We start from the raw sequence: 7,212 nt of genomic DNA, 5'->3' as shown, positions 1-7,212 counted from the left end.
GGCCGACAAATTCCCCTATTTAATATAAGGAATTAAATAGGGTTTATATTATGCTGGGTTCGGGAAAAGCTTCCTATAAGGGCAAGCCCCTATAGTTAATTACATCATAGATAAATTGCTTGAATTTGTATTGTGCCAAATACGAGCAATTTTAATTCTTTACCCTTAGTCAAGTGTTATAGAGAATCATTAGCTAATCTTAAGTTTAGTCTCTAAATCTGTGGTTAAGCTGGGAGAATACTGGCTCTCACTTCAGAGCTCCCACTTTCCTTCCCCTGAAGGCTAACTCTCGCTTTATTTCTTAAACACTAAGATCAAATTGGGGATTTTACTTTGTCACCCTAAAATCTCCAATTCTTCGCCCAGTAGTATATTTATTTTCCTATTTATTTGCACCCAATTCTATGAATGAAACACTCCTTCATAGAATTGAATGTGATTCTCACTTTGTTGTAGAACTCATACTTCATTTTCTAGATCATATGTTTCACAAAAAATTTTAACATTTCAATTGGCCAGATTGAAAAGTAAATTAAGAACGGAGTGAAAAAATCATCACAATTTATTTTATATTTTAAAATTGGCACATCCAAATTATCTCTTCATTTCACCATATCTCAAAGTAGGGAGAAGATAAAGAAAACTACTCAGACCACATGAGGAAGATAAAAAAAAATATGAATTTCATAAATAAAAGAAAGTTTATACAACAATAATAAACAAACACCACTTATCTGTAACTCTTACTCTAGGCAAATCCCTTGTAGCCTCTCTTAGACTTTTTTTCTCTTTACAACACTCTTGACTTTCTCTTTAAAGATGTAAGGAAGAAGAAATTTCACTTCTCTCCCTCTCTAACAACTCTTAAGAGAAATCTCTCTTAGACTCACTACACTAGACAATAAAAGACTCAAGTAAAAAAACTAAATAAACATTTCGCCCCCTCTAACCACCACTTTTTTTAATCAATTTTCACTCTAAATAAAGCATAATGTCGATTTTCCAAGAAGTGCCTCCAATAACTCTTCAAAAAGGGTCCAAATTCATTGAATCTTCTAGACTTTTGCCCAGCACCGACTTTGGCGCCATTGGCGACCACAATGGCGTTGTTGGCGCTCGTGGTCTGAATTAAATTCTCTGCTCTCTGTTAAATGGTGTCGTCGACGTCCAGTCTAGCACCGTCAATGCTGATAAGGTTCTGGACTCAGGGTTCATGTTGGCACCGTCAGCGCCCTTGCTAGCACCATCAGCGCCCTTGCTAGCACCATCGGCACTGAGTATTTTTTCCAAAATGCCATTTTGACTCCAAATTCCATCATTTTTGCTTCAAGTCATAAATATCATCAACCTGCAATAAAAAATAAAAAATACCTTCCTTTAAAATGTAATATCACCAAAAATGATTATAAAATATAGGTCTAAAAATGCATATATTTTTGGTGCATCAACAACCATAGGTTACCTCATCCGAGAAATCCTCGTATACCCAAAAAAAGTGAATTAGTTGTGTTTATAAGGTTTAAAGTGTATTATTATAATTAAAAGTGTATTTTTATTATTTTTGTTTTTTAGATAAGATAAATAAAAAAAACATGCATGGGTAAGAAGAATGTTGTAAAATAAAGTATTAAAATTGTTGTACTTAAACTACAAACGTGCACCTAGGCCTCTTCTATTGCTGCATGGTTAGTTTCACAAAGCATAATACAATTAGTGGGAATTTAAGTAAATTGTAGAAAAAGAAGGCAAGAAAATCAAGTATGAAGAAGTCAAAAAATGAGTTTTAAGAAAACACGAGCAAGTAAAAGAAAACTCATAATCACATATGAGAGACTAGAATTAGGTGTAAGAATTTGGTAAAGGCGGGGGGCTCAAATCTGGGATGTGTGCTTCCCAACTTAGAGTAAGAGCTGCCAACCTGATAATCTACGAAAAGCAGTTCCTAACCTCAATCCAAGTAATTAATTGTCGACCTTTATAAGTTTTCATAAATATTTTTTACTTTTTCACACATGTAGAATTTACTTTAGCAAGCAAAGGTAAGTATGTTTCAAAAATTTTTGTTGTTAAAATATTTTGTAAGGTAGTATAGTCCACATGCTAATTTCTCTAATCAAGCTAGGACTACTGACATCCCAAGAGTGTCGGGGCAACTCTTACAAAGAATTGGAGAATAGTATCATCGGTCCTATCCTCTCCCCTCATTGAATGTCATCAAGGTAGGAGATACCATTCTAAATCCCACTTCATATCACTTACTTAGCACACATTAGCACTATAGTCATTGCCCTAGCCATCCCAACCAAAGGCTAAGGGCTTGGGACCCCCCACATGAGTTTCCAAAAGAAACTAGGAGGTGAGTCAAGTGTAAGTGATTTAGGTTTTAGGACATGGGGAGTTGGTGATTGGTTCAAGTGAATGTGCGTGAAAGACCAAGGCCAAGACACCCAGGGTCATCTTAAGGCTCCACTGATCCTACAGGAGTTCTTTCTGAGCTTGCCCTTGTTGGTTTGAACACTCTAGAGGCTATAGGTTATAACTACACATGTGAAACTCTAAAAAGAATAAATAAATGTTTAGAACTTCTAACGGAGGTAGGCTCCATCACTAAGCCTCTAGGATAGTTTATAGAAAAATCCTATTGCTAGGTCCTAGGCTTCTAAAGAGGAGAAATTCAGACCTCACTAAAAATAAGGTCAACACCAATTACTTTAAAATTTCTTTCTTTACAACATCTTTCATTATAGGATTCAATCTCCTTTGAGGAGCTGCCCTAGGCTTATGATTATCTTCCATTAAAATTTTATGCATACAAACGGAAGGGTGATCCACCATAAAATTATATATTTTTAGTGCATATTTTATGATCATTTTATGCATATGTATAGTGATATTGCACTTTAAAGGAAGGTATTTTGTATGTTTTTTTGGTTTCAGGTACATGAAATGAACATTTAAAGAAAATGAGGAAAAAATGAGCAAAAATGGTGCATTTTATATGGTACCATAGCGCCGCTCCCTGGCGCTATAGCGCCACATATGGGCGTAATGGGCGCTATAGTGACATTAACTACCCTTCTAGAAGATTCAATGAATTTGACCAAATTTTGAAGGGGTGTTTGAAGCAACCCTTAGTTATTTTCAGAAATATATCAATATGGACGAAAATGGGATGAAAGAGAGGACTTTTTGGTAGCATTTGAAGGCTTTAGGATGTTCTACTTTTGTGTTTAAATGTGTTTTGTGTTTGTAAGAGTAAGAGTTTGGAGAAATCTTTAAGGAGACTGCATAGTTTGTTTTGGGGAGAAGACATAAGGTACTTTTTTCGTTTAAGTTTTTTTTTTTTTATTTCTAAAACTTGAGTTTGTTTTGGGGAGAAGACATAAGGTACTTTTTTTGTTTAAGTTTTTTTTTTATTTCTAAAACTTGGATTTCAAAATAAATTGTGTTTTTGTTTATTCTCCAAGAATTTTGAGTAGTTGCCTTTCTTTTTTCTTACATTTGAGAATTAATCTTGTGGAATGAGAATGATTTAAAGATTTTTTTTTTACTTTAAAAAATTATGATGATATTTTCACTGATTCTTCATTGGCTTTACAAATTGGCCACTTATGAGGTTAAAATCAGTTGAGAAACATAACGACCCAGGAGGGCTATGATTTCACCCAACTAGTAGGTCACACCTCATGTTAGGCTGACAATTGCAATCACCTAAGGGGAAGTTCAAATAGATAGAGAAATACGTTTTGATGGGCGTAGAATTGATGTTCTAAAGTAAAAGACTAGATCCTTTTTATCAAATTGGTTTATAGTTTGGATTGTAAGGGTCTCTAATAGGTTGTATAGAGAGGGTACAGTGGGTAATATGGAGGTGAGAGGCCGGAATCTACTCACCACTACTACATAAGCTAGTGAAAAACTCTAAATTAACCAGTATTCTTTGCTAGCATTGGGAGGGGGTAAAGAATAGGAATGCTCCTATTTTTCATAATACATCATCTTATATTTAGTCATTCAAATCCTACATAGATTAATATCTCTTTGCAAAGGAAAAGATCTTTTCATAATATTCAAACTCGTTAAATTTACTTTGTTTAATTGTTAATCTTAGTCATTTCTTTCTGCTTTAATTTAGTCTTAACCTTTGCAATCGTATCGACATTATTCTACTTTTATTTTACTTGCAATTTAGATAAAATTTTGCAAGTTTAATTTAAAGAATTTAACTTTCTTCCTGGGATCAATACTGGGGTTTTTAAAAAAATCCTATATTACTTGAAACGATACACATACTTGCACATTATCTCTAGTGTGAAGTTTTATTATTTATTTTTTATATCATTTCATTTATTTACACTAGCCACTGAATATAAATTGGGACAAGTTTTTGGCAGTATTTTGGAGATTAAAAATACATGTAATTTCATGCTGGGTCAAGTTTTTGGCGTCATTGACGGGGAAAGTAACGAAACTTTTTAAATTAGGAAAGTAACAGAACTTTTTAAACTATAATTTTATTTGAAATGTGGATTTTGTTTTAGTAAAATTAAAAAACTGAAAAATCCAAAAATAAAAAATAAAAAGATATCCGAAAATTAAAAATCTATTTTATTTCTATTGTGTTTTTTTTCTGAACTTTTATCATTTGTATGCGTAGTTCAGGATCTGAATGTTTAGGGCCTTACGATTATAAATTAGAACGTACTATAAGAAAAATTTGAAAACAAGAAAGACTTTATAATTTTTCAGATATGAAAAACACTTCACTAAATATTATTGAGATTCAAAATGCTGAAAAAGAACATCATAATTTACAAAAAACCTTTAAGGGATTATGCAAATCCACAATAGATGAAATTCATTTAAGTATTCAAACTCCTGCTATAAACTCTTGCTGAAACGACAAACTCATTTGAACTTAAACCTACAATTATACAAATGATACAAACAATTAACTTTGGTGAACACCATGTGAGGATCCAAATTTATATTTAGCAAGTTTTTTAGAACTGTGTGCTACATTTAAATATGATGGTGTATTAAATGATGTTGTTAGAATTAAACTTTTTCCTTTTTTATTAAGGGAAAAAACTAAGATGTGGTTAAATTTGTTAGCACCTAGATCTATTAGAATTTGGAGAGATTTGACACAAAAATTCCTAGCTAAGTATTTTCCACCTTCAAAAACTGCTAAGCTTAGAAATGACATTACATCTTTTACTCAGTATGAAGGGGAGTCAATTTATGAAGCTTGGGAAGTGTCCACATCATGCTTTACGAGACTGGTTAATCATTCAAATTTTTTATAATGAGTTAGTATGAACCTTTAGATCCATCATAGATGCTACTGCTAGTTGTTCATTAATGTTTAAACCATTTGATGAAGCCTATGCTTTATTTGAAGAAATGATTACAAATAATTTTCAATGGCCTTCTGAATAGGTAAATCCTAAGAAAGTAGCTAGTAGTCATGATAATGATGCTATTTCAATGGTTATTTCTAAAGTTGTTGTATTATCTAGAAAAATAGAGCAAATTGGAATGAATTTTTCTCAAACACTTCATTTGATTGAAGAAAATTCATTATCACAAATGCTTGATTTTCAAACTTCATTAGAATCTATAAACGTTATAAATTAACCCAATAACCCATATTCTAATTATTATAACCTAGGTTGGAAAAACCATCCAAATTTTATCTTGAATAAAAATTCTAGTGCTGGAAGTCAACAACGGAGGAACAATCAAGTAAACCCATTAGGAAACAGGAACAATCAGGGTAATTCTAACTTTAGACAAACTTATCCTCTTGGATTTAACATTAATCAACCAGTTAAGGAGAAGAATTTGTTTATAGAAGAAGTGGTGTTACGAGTAAGTAATCAATTATAAAGTCAAAGTGGTGCTATTTAAAACATAGAGAATCAAATAGAACAAATTGCTAACGCATTTAACAATACACCTTAGGGAACAATTCCTAGTAATGTGGAGATCAATATGAAAGATAAAAGTAAAAAAGCAAGAGAAAGTTAAAAGTGTCCAACTAAGAAGTGGAAATGAATTGAGTGTCAGTGTTCAAAAAGAAATTGAAGTTGAGAGAGAAGATAAATAAACTGAAAAACCTGAAGAAAGTATTCCTAAGGAAGTGGAAACAACCATTTATCCAACTAAGAATAATTTAGAAAGACTAGCACCTCTTTTTCCTCAAAAGACTTAGACAACAGAAACTCGATCAACAATTTTCAAGATTTTTTGAGATATTTAAAAAGCTTACCATTAATATTCCTTTTGTAGAAGCTTCGGAACAAATTCCAAGTTATGCTAAGTTTATGAAAGAAATTTTAAATAAAAAAAGGAAGTTTGAAGATCATGAAACTGTTGCACTTAATGAAGAGTGTCAAACAATAATTCAGAAAAAGCTTCCTTAAAAACTCAAAGATCCTGGTTGTTCCACCATACCTTTTGCAATTGGAGAAAAATTTTATAGAAAAGTTTTATGTGATTTGGGAGCAAGCATTAATCTCATGCCATTATCTATATTTAGAAGAATAGGTTTAGGAGACATTTCTCTTACTACTGCAACACTACAATTAACTGATCAATCTACCACTTATCCTAAAGGAGTTATAGAAGATGTGCTGGTTAAACTGGATAAATTTATCTTCCCTGTTGATTTCATTGTGTTGGATATGGAAGAAGATAAAGAAATTCCTGTTATTCTAGGGAGACCTTTCCTAGCTACTGGACGTGCAATGAGAGATGTGCAAAAAGGAGAATTATCTATGAGAGATAATGATCAAGAAGTAGCATTTAATGTACTCAAATCAATGAAGTATCTTGATAAAGGAAAAGACATTAAATGTTACAAAATGGATATAAATGATTATATGATTGTTATTCTTTTTCAAGAAAGATGTGAAGTCATATCAATTCAAAAAATGAAGTAACTTTTAGATATTACTTGAAATAGTAAACATTTGATACCATCAATTGAAAAACCTTCTGAACTTGAGAAGAAGGTTCTACCTACTCATTTAAAGTATGCATTTTTGGGGAACTCATTTATATTACCTGTTATTATGTCCTTAGACCGAACTGTAGGACAAGAAAGAACTGCAGGACAAGAAAAAAAATTATTGGAGACATTAAAAAATCATAAAAAACCTTTTGATGGACATTAGATAATATTAAAGAAATCAGTCCTTCAATCTG

This window comes from Phalaenopsis equestris, unplaced genomic scaffold, assembly GCF_001263595.1.
Source record: "Phalaenopsis equestris unplaced genomic scaffold, ASM126359v1 Scaffold233881, whole genome shotgun sequence".
NCBI classification, from domain to species: Eukaryota; Viridiplantae; Streptophyta; class Magnoliopsida; order Asparagales; family Orchidaceae; genus Phalaenopsis; species Phalaenopsis equestris.
Note: the sequence above shows the minus strand (reverse complement) of the source record.